General features: G+C 48.8%; 1 non-coding gene across 1 annotated transcript; it reads right to left on the reverse strand.

The window, feature by feature from the left end:
- Positions 1 to 21,684: 21,684 nt before the first annotated feature.
- Positions 21,685 to 21,756, reverse strand: TRNAA-UGC (transfer RNA alanine (anticodon UGC)). Its single transcript has one exon. It is a non-coding gene; the product is annotated as a tRNA-Ala (tRNA).
- Positions 21,757 to 22,610: the final 854 nt, after the last annotated feature.

Consider the following 22,610-nt stretch of genomic DNA (forward strand, 5'->3'; position numbering starts at 1 on the left):
TGCCAAGGCCACGGAGCCGAGAGGAGACCCGGCACGCTGGTGAGGTCCGTCGCCCCGGCCCGGCACACCCAGGCCGTGGCGCGGAGACCCGCCAGACCAGCCACCCCGCCGACAACCCCACCGAACCAGACCTCCAGGGACCACCCAACGGAGAGACCTGCCCTGACGACGCCACCGTGCAGGCCTCCGCCCAGGGACCCCCAACCGGACACGACACCCCGGCCATGTCATTCGTGCCCACGTGGATGAAGAGCATGAGGCAATAGTCAGAGGGACGGACAAGCCTGGGGATCCTCTCCACAACGTGTTGGATGCGGGACCCAGGGAGACAGCAGACCTCTTGGGCTAACACAGGGGTGTCCAACCTTTTTGAATGTGGGGCCGGATCACGAACTTTTTATCACCCAGTGGGGCTGGCAAGCCATATTCAAAGACCACACAGAAAGTGGTATCACATCAGAAAGTGATGTCACGTGACCTTTGACACCAATGAAGTTGCAGGAAGTGACAATCAAATGGGTCTGGAAATGTGGTTTAAAATCCAAAATAAAAACAATATAAAAGCAAGAAAGAAATAATACCAAACACTTGACTAAAATAAACGCTTTCTCTTCTACTCACTTCTCAAAGAATGAAAGAGGCATAATGCAAGTCGACAGATCCAACGTGGAAAAGATATCAGCCAGTGGAAACTAATCAAAGCAACAAAATATGGGCATTTTTGAGAATAATCTTCAAAAAGATTTACTTTTCCTTAATTAATAACTTGTTAGCAACACATCTTTAACCAGTAGTAACAAGTTGAACGTCCAATCCCGCACAAAGAGAAACAGAAGAAAACACAATCCAAACACTTGACAGGATTTTTACAAAGTTTTTTACTTGCTCCAAACTGACATTGGAGCCCAGATCCTTCATGCTCTATTCTTGAACATATTCATAGATTCATAGATGTTAGGGTCGGAAGGGACCTCAAGAGATCATCAAGTCCGACCCCCTGCATAAGCAGGAAAGAGTGCTGGGTCTAGATGACCCCAGCTAGAATTGTTCAGTCTTAAACAAGCATACAGCACAGCTATCCAGTGAGGTTCATAATTAGGGACATTCGGTTACAACAGGAACTATCCAGGCAAAAAAAGAGACAGGTGGCAATACAACTGTTGCCAAGTCTCAAGAAACCAAGCATGCTCCAACCCACACTGTAAGTGTACAGAAACAGTGTAAAAACAACGTGTACAAGTCTACTCTTATTAACTTCCTGAAAACTACAATGAACACTGATTTCTTTAGTGATACCTGGCATTGTTTTTGCTTGCACAAGTTATCAATATCTGCTGGCACACTTGATGTGGTGATGCGGAGTATTCCAGGTAAATGTCCGTCTGTCAAAAGTGATCTTGATTTTGCTTTTACGTTCTTCATTCTTGAGAAAAGCTGCTCACAGCAATACGTGCTGCCAAACAGTGCAATGAACCAAAGTGCATGATTCAAGAGATTTGGGAAAGAGTGCCACGTAACATAGTGACTAGAACATGTCAGTAGGTCATGTTCTGCAAAAGCTCTCTTCAAGGCACCGTTATTTGGGATGTCAATTAGTGCCATGTGGAACGTGTTGGGGCATCGGTGGCATCCGTTACAAATGGATCTGCAAACAGCTTCAGCTCATCGTTGCGTTCCCTGAAATCCGCACATCTTTGTTTGAATTCATCCAGCAGATGCCGACCAGTGCAGAATACGTGTCACGGGTCACAGTCTCAGCACATCTTGTTAATAGTATTGTGAAATGGGTGACATTCTTCTTAGTCAACTGTTTCTGAAACAATTCCAGCTTACGAATGAAGGATTGGATGTGTTCATACAGTCTGTTGACAAATTGATCCTTCCCTCGTCATTTTAGATTCAAATCTGCAAGATACTTGGTGTGTCAACTAGGATGCCAAGTCATCCATCATCGTCCATGAAGCCAGCATCTTTTCCTTTGTCTGTCATGAAGGTTTTAATTTCGTCAAGCAGTGACGAGTATTTGGCTAGCGTGGCTAGCGTGGCTGCCCTGCTGAGCCAACGGACTTGGCAGAAGTAAATAACGTCATCATGGTCCGATCCTATCTCGCAAGAAATGCTTGGGATGTCTATGACTAAGCCCCTTTGACCTGATGGAACTGACTGTAGAAACCACCTTTTCCATCACGTCTCATCCCCAGGGCCTTTGCACACAGCTGTTCCTGGTGAAGGACGCAGGGATGTGTGATGACATCCTGAGGCGCAGACTTGACCAGTAAACTGACAGATCCATCGTGCTTGCCTGTCATCGCAGGGGCGCCATCCGTTGTTAGACCACAGAGTTTGTCCTCTGGAAGACTGAACTCCAACAAGACACGTTTGACTTCATTGAAAATGTCCTGTCCTGCCGTTTTGCCTTTCATTGGACACAAGTCGAGCAGTTCCTCAACAACATGCAATGGTTTCGTCACTCCTCGTGCAAAGGTTGCCAGTTGAGCTGTATCACTCACCTCTGTGCTTTCGCCAACCCCCAAGCTGTAAAACTGACAGGCACCGAGTCTTTTCATCAGTGAATATTCAATGTTTGATGCCATGTCGTCTACTCTTCTAGCAACCGTCTGATGGGAAAGGCTGATATTCTCCACCATTGACTGTTTATCAGGGAATACCTCAGATGTGAATATGCCCAAGCAATCTTTCACAAATTCTCCATCAGACAGCGGTTTCCCTCTCTTAGCTATTGCCTCGGATATCAAGAAACGGATCTTGGTCTCTGCCTCAGACTTCTGCCTCGCAGCTCTGAAAAAAGACAGCTGCCCGTTCATGCTCGGTGTTAGAGAGTTCACCCGATCAAGTCTGATCTGACCCACCAGGCTGTCAAACATCTTTGCAGGTTTTGCAGAATAATGCTGCTTCACATACTCCTTGCAGACAGCTACTCTCTCTTGGCAAATCAGACACAGGATGTTCCCGTTTTGATGAATAACAAAAAAATCAGTGGTCCAACTATCTTTGGAAACTTGACGTACAGCATCAATTTTTCGTTTCCTCTCACTCAACATTTTTTGAGCGTAGCGTAGGCCCTGTAGCTAATAGAGCCAAAATTAATTTTAGTCATAGAAAAACTAGTTTGGCAGAGACAGGTGAAGTTAAAAACTCACCAGTTCAAGATCACCATTTGATTACTATATAATAATATTGTGGTATCAATATGGACCCTCACCCATCATGTATACTCATAATGTGGAAGGTACAGCCTGACATGTGCAGGTGTGGCCATCATATGCCAAGTGCAACCTCAAATGCCGATGGGGAGTCAGGGCAGGATTAGGACCTTTGTCTCCTGGTGCCAGTCCCAGTGTCTCTGTCTCATGGCTGGGGCAGCGCAGCCATTACTGGGTTTGGGTCCCATATGGGCAGCACTGTCAGCTAGCACCACAGCCAGCCAGTTGTTATAACCCAAGACAAACACCCCTTTACACCCTCTGTCCTGGGCCAGAGAGACCCTGCCTGTGCAGCCCTCCTGCAAGGTTCATGGGAGCTGCTGGTTTATTTCATAGAGTTTATTTCATAGACATTTGGGCTGGAAGGGACCCCGCAGGATCACTTAGTCCAGCCCCCCGCCCCAGGGGCAGGAAGTCAGCAGGGATCATAGGATCCCAGCAAGATAAACACCCAAATGTGTCTTGAAGGCGTTCAAAGTGGGTGCTTGAACCACCTCGGGCGGCAGTCTATTCCAAACCTTGGAGGCTCGGACAGTGAAGAAGTTCTTTCTTATGTCCAGCCTGAATCGGTCACAGATGTCCCCCCGGATCCTGATGAGCACCCCTGATAAATTTATAGGCGGCCACCAGATCACCCGAGCCTGTGCTTTTCCAGGCTGAAGTCCCATGGCTCTCAGCCTCTCATCACAAGGTCTGTTTTCCTGACCTCTGATCACATGCGTGGCTCTCCTCTGCACCCTCTCAAGCTTCTCCACATCCTTTTTGAACTGTGGCGCCCAAAACTGGATGCAGTACTCCAGCTGCGGCCTCACCAAGGCCAAGTACAAGGGAAGAATGACGTCCCGGGGTTTGCTGGAGAAGCATCTATGGATGCAGCACGCAGGAGACACCAGGACTCCTCGCCTGTCCCGAGTGAAGGACCTTGGGCCAGAGAAAATGGTTTGGTGAGCTGCATGGCGGCCCGCGGGCTGTACGTTGGACAAGCCTGGGCTAGAGGGTCTTGCCTGGGAACAGTGACACCCCAGCTCTCGCTCTTTCTCCCTCTTTCTCTCTTTTTGTTTTTGTCTCTAGGCATAGCTTTCTGAACCATAATTGTATTAGTTAAGCTTCAGCTAAGTTTCCCCAAATACTCAATTAAACCAGGGGAATATTGTAATTGTTTTTTGTTTTCCCTTGCTTGTCTCTTACTACTAGTACCATTATAAATTGGATATGCTTCACAATAAATAACTTTTATAGTCAAACTGGTGGTAACCAGGTGTATTTTTCCTTCTCTGCTTCCCTTCCCCATTTGCTCTGCAGCAACGCTTCTTTTACCTAAGCCAAAGATCCCTGTGAAGCCCAGAAATACTGTGGGGTCCGCTCATCAAGAGGCTACCACTACTAGGACAGTTAGGGCAAAAGATTGGGACGTGCTGAGTTTGAGACACATAAGGGGATCAGCTTGTATAGGCTGATTGGCCCACTTTGGCTCAGGCGTGCCCTAATGAACTGAAAGCTGGCCCGTGAGGGTGTCAGCCGGACACCCAGCCGGATTGAGAGGGATTCTGTTCACTGAGTGCTGGTGTCTGACTGCAGTGTAGTGTTCCCTTAATGAACTGATTCCTGGCACATGAAGCTGTCAGCCTGTACATGCTGATCAACCCGGCCGGGTCAGGCATGTCATGTTAGAGAGAAAGTGTGTGTGTGTGTGTGTGTGTGTGTGCATTTGACTGATTTAGTGGCTGGTGTGTGTGTGTGTGTGTGTGCACGCGCACATCTGACTGATTTAGTGGCTGGAGGAACCCAGCCCCACTGAAACGGAGTTCTGCAAGATAGCTCCATTGTGGGTGAGGTCTTGCAGAAGGCAGAGATACAGCTCCGTACAGGAACACAGGTAACACGAGCAGCACATTGATAGAATTGCAAAGACCCTAGAAATGTACCCCTAATAAATGAGCACACCCCAAAGTGACAGGCAAATCTGGTAACAGCTGGGATCATGGCTGGAAATCCATTTTGGGCCACCCCACACCATCTGGGCCAGGCAAGACACTGGTCATCAATTCAGTCTGTAATCTCAGCCCAAATGCCAGGTCCTTAGTCAAGCATGTATACTTAGTACCATGGGAATCGGGAGCTGTTAGTTGGCAGCCTGGCATGAAGAAACCACGCTCTGGTCTGGGCCAGACTGGTCAGTGGTGTCCGGGAGAGTCCCCCAGTGCCATAGAGGCATGGTGTGGGGTGGCCCAAGAAGGATTTCCATCTCTAATCCCAGCCCACAAGAAATTCCTTCTTTGAGCCTGTCTACTTGGTACAGTGGGGATGGGGGAACTGGCCCAAACAGTATTTGCAGCCATAACCCCAGTCCAAAACCAGGTCCTTATTCGGGTCCATGTACTTAGTACAGTGGGCATGGGGGGCTGGCAGTTGGCAGCTTGGCGCGCGAAAACTGCACTTTGGGCCAAGCAAGACTCTGGTTGGGGGGTGTGGGATAGTACCCAGTGCCAGAGGCATGGTGTGGGGTGGTCCAAAGAGGATTTCCTGTCGTCAACCCAGCCCCAAACCCAGTTCCTTATTCAAGCCCATATACTTAGGACAGTATTTGTGAGGGCTGTCAGTTCATCGCCTGGCACAGCCAAACCATGTCTTCAGTCAAGCAAGAGGAAAAAGGGATGTAGCTCAGTGGTAGAGTGCTTGCTTTGCATGTATGAGGTCCTGGGTTCAATCCCCAGCATCTCTACTTTTCATAGGGCAGGGCCTACCAAGAGAGAGTAGATGGCCTGAACCTATTCAGCCTCCACAGGAGAAGGCTGAGAGGATATCTGATAGTGTTTTACAAACTCCCCAGGGGGGACCAGAGAGAACTGAGAGAAGCTCTGTTCCCCCCAGGCACCACCCAGGGTTACTAGGAATAACACCCTCAAATTAGAGAAAAGGTTCAGGCTGGACATCAAGAAACATTATTTTACACTTAGGGCTGCCAGGCTCTGCAATGGGCTCCCAAGGGAGGTGGTGCTCTCCTACCTTGGGCGTCTTCAAGAGGAGGCTGGGCAGATATTTGGCTGGGGTGACATGATCCTGGCACCCATTCCTGCCTGAGGGAGGGAGTCGGACCTGATGAGCTGTTTAGGTCCCTTCCACCCCCAAGTACTATGATACTATGACTCTGGTCAGAGATGACCAGGAGAGTCCCCTGGTGCAACAGGGACATGCTGTGAGGTGACCCAAAACAGATTTCCAACCATAATCCCAGCCCAAGATCCACTTACTTACTCAAACCCACATATTTAGTACCGTGGCTGGGGGGAGCTGTCCGTTGGCATCCTGGCAGGGCCAAACCAGGGCAAGCTGTGGTCAGGGATGTCCAGGGGAGTCCACTGGTACCACAGAGTGACAGCGTGGGGTGGCCCAACAAGGATTTTCATCTCTGATCGCAGCCCAAATCCCAGTTCTTTATTCAGGTGCCTGAAGTTAGTGGCGTCTGGGCGGACTATCAGCTGGCAGCCTGGCACAGCCAAACTGTTTCCTGGGACGGGCAGGACTCTGCAGAGATAACCAGGAGAGTCCCATGTGCCACAGAGGCATGGCGTGGGCTGGCCCAAGAAGGATTTCCGAGCCCGAAATCCAGGTCCTTATTTGGGTCCATATACTCAGCACAGAAGCTGGCACGCTGTCGGTTCGCAGTCTATCACAGGCAAGCCGCGTTTTGGGTCGGGCAAGACGGGTGAGAGACATCCAGCAGAGTCCCCGATGGCACACAGGTCTGTCATGGGGTGGCCCAAGAAGAATTTCTGGCTATAATCCCAGCCCAAAAACTAGTTCCTAACTCATGCCCATATATTAGTACAGGGGCGGGGGGTGTCAGCTGGCAGCCAGCACGGCCAAGCTGCACTTTGGGCCGGGCAACGCTGTGGTCAAGGTGCTTTGGGACAGTCCCCTGTGGCGCCAACAGGCAGTCTGGGGTGGCCCAAGAAGTATTTTGCCCCATAATCCCATCGTAATCTGACCTTTATTTAGGGCTCTGTCCTTGATGAAGAATATTATTTTGCATATTAATTAGCAAATATGCAATGAAATTCTCTCTATTTAAAAATGTGTAATTCATTAATAACAAGCTTTGATTGGGTCTAGATTTGCTTTGAAAAAGGAACTGGGAATAAGTAACCAACTTCATGCTGGTGGGCGGGATGGAGGAGCCGGGGCCCCGCAGGCAGCTTTGGGCTTCTCCCCAGCCCCCCAAAAATGCAGCCTGAGATTTATTTATTTTTAAAAGGATTTTTACCTCCCCAGAAACTCACCGCCAACACAACCAAGAAATGCACGGAGGGCGAATTGCAGCGGGTGACCCAGACTCAGAGTTAACTGAAGAAAAGGGGAGGGGAAAAGAAAAGAAGTTGTTCACCTCCATCGAGTGCAGCAGAAAACACACCGGCTTTCAAAAACAGGAATACTATATAGCCAGTCACAGGAATTACACTACTATATAAAGAATAATTATGATGTAGCAGTACCACAATAATAGCGATTAGCTGATGCCCAGCCCAGGGTTTCTAGCGCCCACGCAACTGTTTTAGAAGCTGGATGTGCAGAGCGTTGTGAACACCCAACGGATTTTAAAAATAATTTCATTTATGTCATGTTAATAATTTTAAAAATCATCTTATTAACGTCATAATCATGCACCGCTAGAATGAGAAATAATTAGACTAGTAAGCAACATGAACGTTAATTAGCAATATGTAAATGCACGATAATTAGTGAATAGCCACGTGTAAAAGGTAACATTAAGCATCCAGGAGGCGCTGAGAAGGGGGGTCCCTGGCTGTTCTGGGGCTGGGGTTGGGAGGAGGGATATATCCAACTCTCCCGCCTGAAGAATTTAACTCTCTCTCTGCCACAGCTCACCCGATAGCTGTGATGAAGCGTGTTGCAGATGAAGAAGGTACTACGCGTACCACTGTTACCTCTCGCACACGCACCCAACCAGAAATTCAGGAACTTTGCAGAGAATCTAAAATAAAACCAGAAGAAACTTTGGCCATGTGGTTGGGATGATTAATAGTGGCGTTTGGATCTGACACTTTAGACAGGGAAGAAGCAAGTGCCCTGACCCGACAAGCGGCGTGGAGCGGAGGGCGTGCTACTGATCTGAATGTGGTCACAGACAGTGCACACTGGCCCACCCCACTCCCGGCGCTTGTAGTGGGACAGGTAACCCACAAATTCCAGACCTGGCATGAGGGTCGCCTGCAGAAGGCCACTGCGGAGCAACTCCTCCTAGCCATAATCGGAGTATCATACCTTTCATGGAGCCCGAGAGCGAGTCCAATGGGGCTAACAGCAGCCCAACGCAAAGAAAGATGGGCTCATCGCCACCTGTCGGACCCCGGGGCAATCCCAACGCCCCTGGAAGCTATAGACACCTGTGTAGAGGTGTATGGAGGAGAAAATGCTGTTACGCTCCGACTCTTTTTAAACCCAATGGCGGGTCAGCCAGTGAGAAATCTCTTAGGCCATCTCCCACGACTGCAGGCGCTCATGAAACAAAGTGAAGAAACTTCTGATGATATAAGAGACCGATCTTCAGCATACCCAGTTGAAACACCAACACCAAGACGTCAAGAGTTTACCCCCCAGCGAGAGCCATGGTGGTCACCTCCAAGAACCGTGAAGGAAAAAAATGTTCGGGTTTCTTCTTGCCCGTTCCGGACTTACAAAGTATCAGTTGCGCATTTTGGGAAAAAGGACCCAATGTCGTCTAGCCGAAGCATTACGATTCAAATTCGAGGACCCACCAAAAAAACGAATAATGGCTGTCGGCTCTGCCGGCGGCCTTCTCCAACTCAAACCTGACCCCACTGACCCTCGTCTTTATGCCGAACTTACTGTTTACAACCCTACTGATCCAGATGACCAACAACAAGTATTCTTCCTTCTCGATACTGGAGCTCATGTCAATGTGATTACCTCAACGATACCTCACCAGAAGACCACCAAAACGATCAAGGTACAAGGGCTTAACGCTATCGCCGTCACAACGAAGGTCAAATTTTTGGTCCAAGGCCACCGATACCCCCTAGGGGCTGTCCTATGGGGCATCAACATTCTAGGAATCCCGGGGATAAAAGCACTTGACCTTAAAGAACAAGTGCTACAAGCCTTACCCATTATTATCCCAGAACAAGATTGGCATCGACCAACACTTTGTAACACCTCCTCCTGGCGATATTGACCAATCCCAACCAAGGGTCCCCTAAAAAAGTCTCTTACTGACCTCCTGCGGCGACTCGAGCAACGAGGTTGTATTAAAACCGTAACTGCCGGCACCCACCTGTCACCAGGATGGGGAGTCGTGAAACCTGGAAAGCCCAACGAAGCCCGGCTAGTCGTCGACTATAGAGAGGTTAACAAAAGATGTCAAGTACTTCAACAACCTAACCCTTCTACTCTGCCACAATGCATGTTCGAGATGGCACAATTCCAGCAAAGTAAGTGGGTCAGAGTCACACTGGACTTAAAAAATATTTTCTTTTCCATCCCGACAACTGACCCTGAAGGAATACTAAATATGTGTATTGATGGCACTATGTACAGATGGACGGTTTGCCCACAGGGATATCGCAATGCTCCGTCACTAGCTACCGGTGCCATGAATAATACCCTAAAGAATTTTCAAGCCTCGCATTCTCTTCCCCCAGAGGAGGAATTAAGAATCTGGAGTTATGTCGATGACATTGCTATCATGGGTCGTGATAGTTCCGTAGTTACTAGTATAGTCAACCAAATAGTCGCTCACCTTCAAAGTGAGGGATGGACGATCAACGAGGAAAAGTCATGCCTACATCCTGTAGATGACATCACGTTCCTCAGCACCCGATATATTGGTTCCATCCGCCACAGAATCTCACATGATGGTCCTAACATCGATCCATTAAAAACATTCCTTCCTGTTACTAAGAGGCATTTTCAACAGCTTTTGGGTCATTTAAATTGGTACCGGCATTATGTTGAACCCAGTCATCTGGCGCTTCTCACTAAGTTGCAGCGACAGATCAGTGACAAATCCCGAAAAACCACGCCCTGGATGGAAGGAGATCAGCGGAACCTGCTTCGCCTGCTAGCCACGGTTAAAAACACACAGCTCCACACCATCGATCTGGGTGAGTCATTAACCGTAACCCTTGGGTTCACCCCGAACCACGCGTGGGCTGTCGTGCACAACCCTCACGATGAGCTAGTATACACTGCCCATAAAACGCTTCAAGCAGCACAACATCGATATGGAGCTATAGGAAAAATTCTCCTAGCCGAACAATTAGTGGAGCCATTAGCAAGGGGGTATGGGACACTACGCGCTCCCGGTGCCACGTTGTTACCCTTGCTGAATGCAGAAAAAGTCAACCCGCATTTTCAGGGGGAGCCTAAAACGTGGAATACATTGGTGCTTACCCACCATTACAACTGGCACTGCTGGAAGATGGAAGATACGATGCCCAATCCTAGCCCAGAAGATGAGGAAAAGGTCCCTACACTGTATGGAACCTCTGCCCCGGCATGGATGGCTTCAGATGGAACCTCCCGACATGGCGGAGGCTATGGGTACTATTGCAAGGCTTGTCACGATAAGGAAATATTTCAAGCCTACCCAGATGACAATTCGGCCCAAAAATGTGAGTTAGGATTCCTCAAGGTACTAGAACATTGTCTGACACATCATGACGATATGCTCCCAGTTCCAATCATCGCAATTGATTCGCAGTACATTTATAAAATTCTTACCGGTACAGCCTTTCCCACCGAAAATTTGGATGGTTGGCAAGATATCTGGAAAACATTAAGCAAATTTGCACGACTCCCGTTGGTTAGGCACACTAAGTCCCACCGTCCGGATACTGATCCAGTACATGAGGTCATTGATAAGCTCTTAGAAGACCCACTCCGGACCGATGTAGTTTTGCCTATCACATCTACCTCCGGTCCTGAAGTAAATCCGTTCCTCGTGTGGCTTCATGAAAATTGGGGTTACCCAGGACCACGAGCTTGCCATCAGCATTGGTGCCGAACCATTACGGAGCCGGCCTCGTATGGAGTTCGGCGCGATTGGGAAAAGGTAGCTCAGGCCTGTGAGATATGTGCTAAGGAGAAGTGTCATCGAACCAAACATCAGCTCAGAGCTTTCGACTCTTCGCAGTTCCAGGCAGGAAAAGTCTGGCAGGTAGATCTGCTAGGACCCCTCCCAGGGTCTAAGCCGCCAAATAAAGGATTAGTTGTTGTCGACTTGGGAACAAGACAGTTACAAGTTATCCCCTTACGAAAAAGCAATGCCACTGCTGTTATTTCTGCTTTAACTGCTGTATTTGCCACCTGGCAACCTCCTCGTGAGATTCAGTCTGATGGGGGACCCCCTTTTAACTCTAACGCTCTAGACAGATTTGCTCGTCTTCACAATGTAACATGGCATCGCCATCTGCCGTACCACCCGTGGTCCAATGGCATTGCAGAAAGACATATAGGCCTGTACAACGAACAACTTTGCCTCAGAGGGGGAGGGACATTTAAAAACTGCACTAAATTCAATCATGATGTTCTCATCTCACTGAACACTGCAAAACCGTTATGGGACGAAGCTAATGTCCAGAAACCCCTACCTTGGGAACCTAAGTTCCAACCAGATGAGTTAGTATGGATCTCAGTACCGCACCCCCACCAATCTCATCCGCAAGTTCACAAGGGAACAGTTCAACGGTCGGGACAATATCCTAATACCTATTCTGTCCAATTACAGGAAAAGCCCGATCGTCCCCCTATTATCGTTCATCACAACTGGATGACTCGTCGTTCCGACGTTCACCTAGTATCCTTATAGTAAATTCAATTACGATTCTCTTTTGTTTTGTTCTGTTGTTGTTTCTTTTTTTACAGGCCCGACTTCAACAAAGCAGTAATCTACAGCTGCTCTATTGTGAGATCCATCGAGCACCCAACTGCGGTTCCTTCGAGTCAACGGAGTGACGGCTATGAAGGAGACACCGAGGCAGCAAATGTCCGTTGGGTCAAAATTCGCTCTGATGCTGCTCCTCTCTCATTTCTGCTGCAGTGTGTTAGATAGACCTGTCGTTGATCCACACGTAACAGCGGTTTGGGGGAAGAATGTCACATTAAAGTGTATAACTGACACAAATGAAACCATAATACAAATTTCGTGGGAAAAATTGCATGATAAAAGTGCGCAAACTATTGTTGTGCGTCATCCTGAATATGGGTTTTCTGTTAAAAAAGAATACCCTGAAAGAGTGTCATTTAAAACCTCTTTGTTCAATGATATAACAATCAACCTAAATAATGTGAGTTTCTATGATGAAGGAACATATAAATGCACGTTCCCATTAGGAAATGCAGAGTCATTAACAACTATAACTGTAATTGTCGAACCCACTGTGAGCTTTACAAAGGAACCAACTCCCTTAACAGATGGTAAAAATTGGACAGTGGCAGCTATCTGTACAGCAGCCACTGGGAAACCCGCTGCAAATATAAGTTGGGAAAGAGATTTTGGTAAAATCGAGAATAGTTTTATTTCCTTTCCAAATAGAACGGTAACAGTTATAAGCTGATATAAGATCATTCCCACTAAATTTGCGAGGGGAAGGCGTATAACTTGTATCGTGAAACACCCAGCTTTGGACAGGGAAATAAGGTATTCTCCCGTCCTAGACATCCAATATGCTCCTGAAGTGTCAATAACTGGCTATAATAGAAATTGGCTTGTTGGACAAAGAAATGTTCAACTTAAGTGCAATGCTAATTCTAACCCGCCGCCTGTAAAGTTTACCTGGGCCAGAATAGATGGACGATGGCCTAAAGGCTTACTGGTTGTAAACAATACCCTGCATTTCAATAGCTCACTAACCTACAATCATGGCAGGACTTACATTTGTGGGGTGACAAATTCCCTTGGTCAAGGAAGCGATCAAAAAACTATTCACGTATTAGATCTCTCCACCATCACTACCACACGACCACCCACAGTTTCATGGTATCCTTTAACTAATAGCGTTCCGGGTTTAGCATCAGCATTCACCCTAACAATAATACAGGAACGCAAGTGGGATACCATCATCGCTAGTGTAGTGGGTGGAATTATCCTTCTAATACTTGGAAGTATTTTAATTGGCATTGTCTGCTGTGGGAGAAGACGGACGTTTCGCAACGAGTACTTCGTTATGAACCGTATACCACTGACTAATAAACGAGGGGAGTCCCAAACAGATGTTCTCCAATCAGATGATGACTAATAGTTGTTGTTATATGTTTAAGTTATTGTATTGTATAGTTTGTTAAAAAGACCGGTCTGTAAAATTGTTTGTTTATATATATATATGTTGGTTGCTTAAGCTCCGTCAGGTCAGTGAATCCTGAAACAAAAATTCCTTATAACATGCTCATGTGTCTAAAATCCCAGTTGTGCCGTCGGCAAGGGGGCAGGTCACAACCCAATGATTTTGGTGCCTCGACACGATGGAATTTTCCCGCCACATGAGAGTCTCTTGCACAGCAAAAGTTTTCTGCTGCAACAGAAAACCCCGGTGCAAGACAGTTCCCGCCATTCGCATGCAAATTTGTGTCCCACTATTGGCCAGTTCTAAATTATTCCCACGTGGCGGCTAGCAATTGGCTTGTTAGCCGCATAAAATTTTGTGCAACTTCCGCCCAAGTCGGAGAACTTTGAGCACGCTGCAGAGTGCCTCTAAAGATATCTGACTTGCGGCTGAGCTTTTCGATAGCCTGATCACCTATCGATTCTTCTCCCCGTCGCCGAGCGCAATCCTTCAACGTACCATTTCCCTGTCGGCTTAATTTGTGGACGGATTCGCTGGCCTGAGCCTTATCAGCTGGAGCAACTAGTGGAGTTGTTTAAGCGACCGGACCACCTGCGTCGCGGCTACTAGCGGCGTAAGTAAAGTTTTTTGCAACCAATACGCTTTGCCTGCCTCTCCATTCACCAGCCCGCCCAAACGACCGAGCAATTTGTATATCACCTCGAGTCGGTTCCGGCCGGCCGAGACAGTTACCTGGGTAAATAAAGTAGTCAAACTTGCTATAAGTTGGCCCAAGTTGAGAAACTAGATTTGAAGGGTTGTTGGCTATAACCTTGTTGATCTAAGGCCGCAGGCAGACACGGTTGTTTGGGTGGAAGTCATATCTTTTATTAGAACAACTAAATTGATAGCTTAAGATATCACATCCACCCACAGAACCCTGTCTGTCTAGAGCTGAAGGCCCATTCTGTTACAGGGGTAAAAACCTATCCCATATTGTATGCTTCGTGTGTCCACAGCTGGCATTTGTAAGGCTATTGTTTCGAGTCCATGCCATGCAGCTCTCATGCTAGAGACTCTACCTGACATGTACACCTCCTCCCAAATTTTTAAAACCCAAAGTTTCATTTTAAAAAGTCAAGGATTTCTGTGATATCTTTTGTTTGACCAGTGCATAGTTGACAGACGTGTTGGACAAGCCTTTGGTCATCAAGGCTAAGGACAAGTTGCACATAAACCGGTATAAGTGATTGGAAACCAGTTCAGATCTGTAACACAACAGAAGTTCAGTGTACATAAACTGCTTTCAAAATGGCCAACACCGGTTTAAGATAAACCTGGATGAATGTAATATCAGACTTAATTTATTTAGGTGAAATTGGTTTACTGAACTTCTGTCCCAGTTCCCCTCCAAATTCAAACTCAACACCCCCCCCCCCCGCCCACTCACCCCCCTACCCCTCAGGGTGAGGGGGCTAGCCTTGTGCAGGCTGTCTGCTCGAGACAGGGAAGGAAACTGCTCTAGCTTCCCCCAGTTTCTGGCCTGAGCACTGCAGACATACGGCTGCATTTCCACAATCAAAATGAACGTCTGTTCACATGCTTATTGGTTCAGTCTAATCTGCGAAGGTTGAATTGATTCAGCCTTGGGGTTTTGGACAGTCTTTTCTTAGCCCAAGTGCCCTTCCTCAGGTCGCATTTTAAACCTGTCCAGTTTGGCCCAGTCTGGCTGAACGCGTAGCGACCCTGCCTGGATTTCGCAGAACCGAACTCGGGCTATGAGGGATCTCCATAGGTGACCTAGTGCAACCCCCTGCCTGATCGTCCTTATCTGAGCCACCCTATGCAGATCCATAATGCAACCTCTCAGTAAAACTACCCCCAACCCTGACACCACACAAGCCGTAAGGCCCTAACCTGCCACAGGTAACACAAGGGGAATGTGGCAGCCAACATCCTGCTTCTGCAAAACGTTGTTAATAGTCACTCGAGAGATCTCGGGTAGATCTCCATGCCCCCACAGAGGGAGGCAACCCCTTTGCGCCCCCAGCCCATACCAATCTGACCATGGGGTCAAATTTCTTTCTGAGCCCAAATACGGAGTCGGTCTGACTGCGAGCAGAGGGGCAAGACCCCGTAACCCAGGCTTGTCCAACGTACGGCCCGCGGGCCGCCATGCAGCTCACCAAGCCATTTTCTCTGGCCCGAGGTCCTTCACTCGGGACAGGCGAGGAGTCCTGGTGTCTCCTGCGTGCTGCACGGCGGTGGTGGCGAGGCGGGCAGGCTCTGGGCTTGCAGCGCTGGGGCTGTGTGTGGTCACCATTGTGAGCGGGGCCGTGCGGGTGAGGGGCATGCTTATAGGACGCGGCACGCTTATGGGATGCAGAAAAACCTGCAGCATGCTTATAGGCTCGGTAGTGCTACGCTGGTTAGCACTACAGATGAAAGGGACTTGGGGGTCATGGTTGACCACAAGATGAAAATGAGCCTTCAGTGTGATGCTGCGGCTAGTAAAGCAAACAAAACGCTGGCTTGCATCCACAGATGCTTCTCTAGCAAACCCCGGGACGTCATTCTCCGCTTGTACTCGGCCTTGTTGAGGCCGCAGCTGGAGTACTGCATCCAGTTTTGGGCGCCACAATTCAAAAAGGATGTGGAGAAGCTTGAGAGGGTGCAGAGGAGAGCCACGTGCATGATCAGAGGTCAGGAAAACAGACCTTGTGATGAGAGGCTGAGAGCCATGGGACTTCAGCCTGGAAAAGCACAGGCTCAGGGGTGATCTGGTGGCCACCTATAAATTTATCAGGGGTGCTCATCAGGATCCGGGGGGACATCTGTTCACCAGAGCGCCCCAAGGGATGACAAGATCGAACGGTCACAAACTCCGCTGCGACCGATTCAGGCTGGACATAAGAAAGAACTTCTTCACTGTCCGACAACAAGCCGTGACACCGAAGTCCTATTGCTACTGATTGCATTCTGGCCTCGTCTCAGCAGTGAGCTGTGGATGAGAGCAAGCCCATCAAGAACTAACAATACATTGTTGTGCACAAGGTGGAGTGCTGTGATGAACTAAGGGACGGACTGCTGGGTTTTCACGCTATTGCGGGGTATGATACCACAAGCTAACTTGCAGGAATTTCTAAAAAGTTTGCTTGGAAGATCTCTGAAACTCCTCATCTCCTGTCTCAATCTGAAGTACCTCACACACCAGATGCCCAAGTACTGGCCATTAGACTCAAGGCCCCCCATGGAGGATGCCTGCGCTTAATTTTCGCTCATTTTTTGATGTAAGTAAGAATAATTTTTCTGTTGCGAAGAGCTCAGAAAGATCAATCGCCACAGACAGGGCAGAGCTGTTTTTAATACTACAGATTCCCATTTGAAACCTCTAGTTTTCTCTTGTGAATTGGGTTTGCTGCGGCCCCCGATCGAGAATCAAGTTCTAGACCAGCGGTTCTGAACCAGGCTACATGTACCCCCAGGGGGTACATGAAGCCTTATCGGGGGTATGTGAGATATATTTCATACACCGTCTAACACAGGTCGAAGGGCCTAAAAAATGTGAAAATGCTGGGGGTTTACTGTCGTTAAAATGCACACGTGCATGGAAACCAGATATCCTACTCCTGCTCCATGCCTCAACCTTGCACCAGAAACGTTGCTCCAAACACCTGTCACTCAGTCGTGTAGAGTCAAGTCTTTGAACATAGTTGTGTGTTCGAAGTTGTTGTGTTTGCATTTGAGTTTTTTACGTCGTTTTTTTTATGCACGTGGCGGTTCCATGCAAGTAACAGTATACATCTGCTTTTTCCTTTCATTTTGGTAAGTACCTACGTTCAATTTTACATTGTTACCAACCTATGATGTATATTTTAAGGGTTTGACTTTGCACTATTTTTCAGGGACTGAATTCTTGCTTCGTCCATCGATTTATCATGTCAAAGAAGTGTTATTACTAGGATTCGCATGTGCAGTTTGGCTTTATGTTCATGCTTGATACACGATTTACAAAATCCACAATGCTTCCTTCGCTCAAAAAGTACTTTGCAATGGATATATGAAGCCATCTAAACTTAAAGAGCACCTTCAGACTGTTCACTCTGAAAATACTAAAGACCCAGAAGCTTTATTAAAAATCAAGCGATCACAACTTGAAACGAGCACACTTTCCGATCATGGATTTACTCCTCAGAAGCCAGCGCTGGCGGCTTGTTATCGCATGGCATTAAGGATGGCCACAGAAAAAAAGCTGCATACCATCGCAGAGACCCTGGTGAAACCGTGCCATGGAAATGGCCAAGCTGATGTCTGGTAAAGATGCACAACTAAAAATAGCACAGATCCCCCATACAACACCATTCACGACCGAATCAAGGACATGTCAGAAGACATACACAAACAAGTAGTGGAGCAAGCCAAGAAGTCTGGTAAAACTGGCTTGCAGTTGGATGAATCAACTGATGTCTCAAATTGCACACAACTTCTCGTTTTTTGCTCGATATGTGCATGAGAATCAAGTCAAAGAAGAATTTCTCTTTTGTGAACTCCTGAAAGAAACAACAAAGGTAGCAGACATTATGGCTACGATGAATTAATTTTTTTCCAGCCTTTCCTGGGACCTTGTAGGAGCTATTTGTACTGATGGTGCTCCTGCTATGTTGGGGAAATATTCAGAGTTCACCGCTCTCGTCAAGAAGGTGAATCCCAATGTGATCTCTAGTCATTGCATTCTCCTCCCTCTTATTTGAAAGTCGTGTTGGATGTTGTCATCCAGGCCGTCAACTTGATCAGAGCAAGGGCATTGAATCACTGCATGTTCAAAGCGCTGTGCGAAGGAAGAGGTTGGGTCTGAACACACTGACTTCTGCTTCACACAGAAGTACGCTGGTTATCCGGACAAAAAGTTCTGACAAGAGTTTTTGAACTTTGAGATTAATTGAAATGTTTCTGCATGAAAATGGATCAATTCTGCTTCAGTGTTTCATAGGTCCGAACTTTGTGGGTTGTTTGGCATCCCTCGCAGATGTGTTCACAATTCTAAACTCATTGAACATTTCAGTCCAAGGTGGAGAAGTGACTACCTTGGAGAACAAAACAGTCAAATCCTTTCAAGAGAAGTTGGCTCTCTGGGGAAGAAAAGGGAATTCCAGTAACTTGGCCAATTTTCCTCTTTTCCATGAAATCACTTTAGATCCAGTGCATCCAGGGGAACCAAGAGTCCGTGAGAGTATTATTAGGTAGACAAGGTTCTTTGGGTGAATCTCATCTTTTGTTAGACCAATTTAAATAGTTGGAAAAAAAATTTTAAGCAAGCTTTTGGTTCAAAAACCCCTTGTTGGGCTGAGGGCCCGGGATCCGTCAGGCTACAGCCCCAACACCCGCCCGCGACCAGCTTCCCCGACCGCGTGGCCAGTTATGGCGGCTACAGTTGTATTTAAAAGCTCTCAGCCAAGACGGGCGTCCACCGCACCCAATCGGCTACCGGCCCGCGCAGCGCCTCCCAGCCAATGAACGGCGGCATGGAAAGATTAAGCTCCCGCCCCTTCTCTGGCCCCGCCCCTGCCCTGCCGGCCCGGGGGGCGTGGCTTGGCCGAAGGCGCGCCTGCGCCGTGCGCGGGACACGCAGTGCAGGAGCGGCCGCGGAGGAGCGCGGAGCTCCGCCCCAGGGGGCGTGGCCTAGGCGGGGTGGGCGGGACCCGCTGCGCGGGCGCGGAGGAGCGCGGCGCTGCGGCCGGGGGCAGCGGCGGGGGAGGCGCAGCTCCGCTCCGGGCTCGGGCAGGGGCTCGAGATGGGCACGGGGAGGCAGCGCGGAGCCGCCCGCCCGCCCACACGGCGCTGCACGTGCCCCGAGCCGGCATGCGGGAGCCCCGGGGCCGCCTGCTCCTTCCCTCCCCACCCCGGCCCCAGAACAGCCGGGACCCGCCTTCTCAGCGCCTCCTGGATGCTTAGTGCTACCTTTTACACGTGGCTACTCACTAATTACCGTACATTTACATAGTGCTAATTAACGCTCATGTTGCTTACTAGTCTAATTATTTCTCATTCTAGCGGTGCATGATCATGACGTTAATAAGATGATTTTTAAAATTATTAACATGACATAAATGAAATTATTTTTAAAATCCGTTGGGCGTGCACAACGCGCTCTGCACATCCAGCTTCTTTTAAAGCAGTTGCGTGGGCGCTAGAAACCCTGGGCTGGGCATCAGCTAATCGCTATTACTGCGGTACTGCTATGTCATAATTATTCTTGATATAGTATTGTAATTACTGTGACTGGCTATGTAGTATTCCTGTGTTTGAAAGCCGGTGTGTTTTCTGCACTCGATGGAGGTGAACGACTTCTTTTCTTTTCTCCTCCCCTTTTCTTCAGTTAACTCTGAGTCTGGGTCACCTGCTGCAATTCGCCCTCCGTGCATTGCTTGGTTGTGTCGGGGGTGAGTTTTTGGGGAGGTAAAAATCCTTTTAAAAATAAATAAATAAATCTCAGACTGCTTTTTTGGGGGCTGGGGAGACACCCAAATCTGCCGGCAGGGCCCCGGCTCCTCCATCCCACCTAACAGGCTAAAGGTGGTTGCTTATTCCCAGTTCCTTTCTCAAAGCTAATCTAGACCCAATCAAAGCTTGTTGTTAATGAATTACACATCTTAAATATAATTTCATTGCATATTTGCTAATTAATATGCAAAATAATATCCATCAAGTCCAGAGCCCTAAATACAGGTCAGATTATGATGGGATTATGGGGCAAAATACTTCTTGGGCCACCCCAAACTGCCTGTTGGCGCCACAGGGGACTGTCCCAAAGCACCTTGACCACAGCGTTGCCCGGCCCAAAGTGCGGTTTGGCCGTGCTGGCTGCCAGCTGACACCCCCAGCCCCTGTACTAAGCATATGGGCATGAGTTAGGAACTAGTTTTTGGGCTGGGATTATAGCCAGAAATCCTTCTTGGGCCACCCCATGATCCCAGGTAATTGGTAACTGGTAGCAGCCAGGCCTGCAGTGATCCCAGGTCCCATGCCTCAAAACAGACACAGTTGCACGAGCACCCATGTCACAAGTGGGTAGCCAGAAATCCTTCCTGGGCCACCCCATGACAGACCTGTGTGCCATCGGGGACTCTGCTGGACGTCTCTCACCCGTCTTGCCCGACCCAGAACGCGGCTTGCCCGTGATAGACTGCGAACCGACAGCGTGCCAGCTTCTGTGCTGAGTGTATGGACCCACATAAGGACCTGGATTTAGGGCTGGGATCACAGCTAGAAATCCTTCTTGGGCCAGCCCACGCCATGCCTCTGTGGCACGTGGGACTCTCCTGGTTATCTCTGCAGAGTCCTGCCCGTCCCAGGAAACGGTTTGGCTGTGCCAGGCTGCCAGCTGATCGTACGCCCAGACGCCACCAACTACAGGGGCCTGAATAAAGAACTGGGATTTGGGCTGGGATCAGAGATGGAAATGCTTGTTGGGCCACCCCACGCTGTCACTCTGTGGTACCAGTGGACTCCCCTGGACATCCCTGACCACAGCTTGCCTGGCCCAACTCGTGGTTTGGCCCTGCCAGGATGCCAACGGACAGCTCCCCCCAGCCACGGTACTAAGTATGTGGGTTTGAGTAAGGAAGTGGATCTTGGGCTGGGATTATGGTTGGAAATCTGTTTTGGGCCACCTCACAGCATGTCCCTGTTGCACCAGGGGACTCTCCTGGTCATCTCTGACCAGAGTCATAGTATCATAGTACTTGGGGGTGGAAGGGACCTAAGCAGCTCATCAGGTCTGACTCCCTCCCTCAGGCAGGAATGGGTGCCAGGATCATGTCACCCCAGCCAAATATCTGCCCAGCCTCCTCTTGAAGACGCCCAAGGTAGGAGAGCACCACCTCCCTTGGGAGCCCATTGCAGAGCCTGGCAGCCCTAAGTGTAAAGTAATGTTTCCTGGTGTCCAGCCTGAACCTTTCTCTAACAGTTGGAGGGTGTTATTCCTAGTAACCCTGGGTGGTGCCTGGGGGGAACAGAGCTTCCCCCAGTTCTCTCTGGTCCCTGCTGGGGAGTTTGTAAACTGCCACCAGATCCCCTCTCAGTCTTCTCTTGTGGAGGCTGAAAAGGTTGAGACCTTCTAACCTGTCTCTGTAGGGCCTGCCCTGCTGCCCCATGAAAAGTGGAGATGCTGGGGATTGAACCCAGGACCTCATACATGCAAAGCATGCGCTCTACCACTGAGCTACATCCCCTTGCTCTCCTACTTGACTGAAGACATGGTTTGGTTGTGCCAGGCCATGAACTGGCAGCCCCCACAAATACTGTCCTAAGTATATGGGCTTGAATAAGGAACTGGGTTTTGGGCTGGGTTGACAGGAAATCCTCTTTGGACCACCCCATACCATGCCTCTGTGGCACTGGATACTATCCCACACCCCCCAACCAGAGTCTTGCCTGGCCCAAAGTGCAGTTTTTGCGTGCCAAGCTGCCAACTGCCAGCCCCCCGTGCCCATGGTACTAAGTACATAGACCCAAATAAGGACCTGGTTTTGGACTGGGGTTATGGCTGGAAATACTGTTTGGGCCAGTTCCCCCATCCCCACTGTACTAAGTAGACAGGCTCAAGGAAGGAATTTCTCGTGGGCTGGGATTAGAGATGGAAATCCTTCTTGGGCCACCCCACACCATGCCTCTATGGCACCGGGGGACTCTCCCAGACACCACTGACCAGTCTGGCCCGGACCAGAGCGTGGTTTCTTCATACCAGGCTGCCAACTAACAGCCCCCCATTCCCATGGTACTAAGTATACATGCTTGACTAAGGACCCAGCATTTAGGCTGAGATTATAGACTGAATTGATGACCAGTGTCTTGCCCCCAGATGGTGTGGGGTGGCCCAAAACGGATTTCCAGCCATGATCCCAGCTGTTACCAGATTTGCCTGTCACTTTGGGGTGTGCTCATTTATTAGGGGTACATTTCTAGGGTCTTTGCAATTCTATCAATGTGCTGCTCGTGTTACCTGTGTTTCTGTACGGAGCTGTATCTCTCCCTTCTGCAAGTGCTCACCCCCGATGGAGCTATCTTGCAGGACTCTGTTTCAGTG

Source organism: Alligator mississippiensis, chromosome 1 (assembly GCF_030867095.1).
Source record: "Alligator mississippiensis isolate rAllMis1 chromosome 1, rAllMis1, whole genome shotgun sequence".
Taxonomy (NCBI): Eukaryota; Metazoa; Chordata; order Crocodylia; family Alligatoridae; genus Alligator; species Alligator mississippiensis.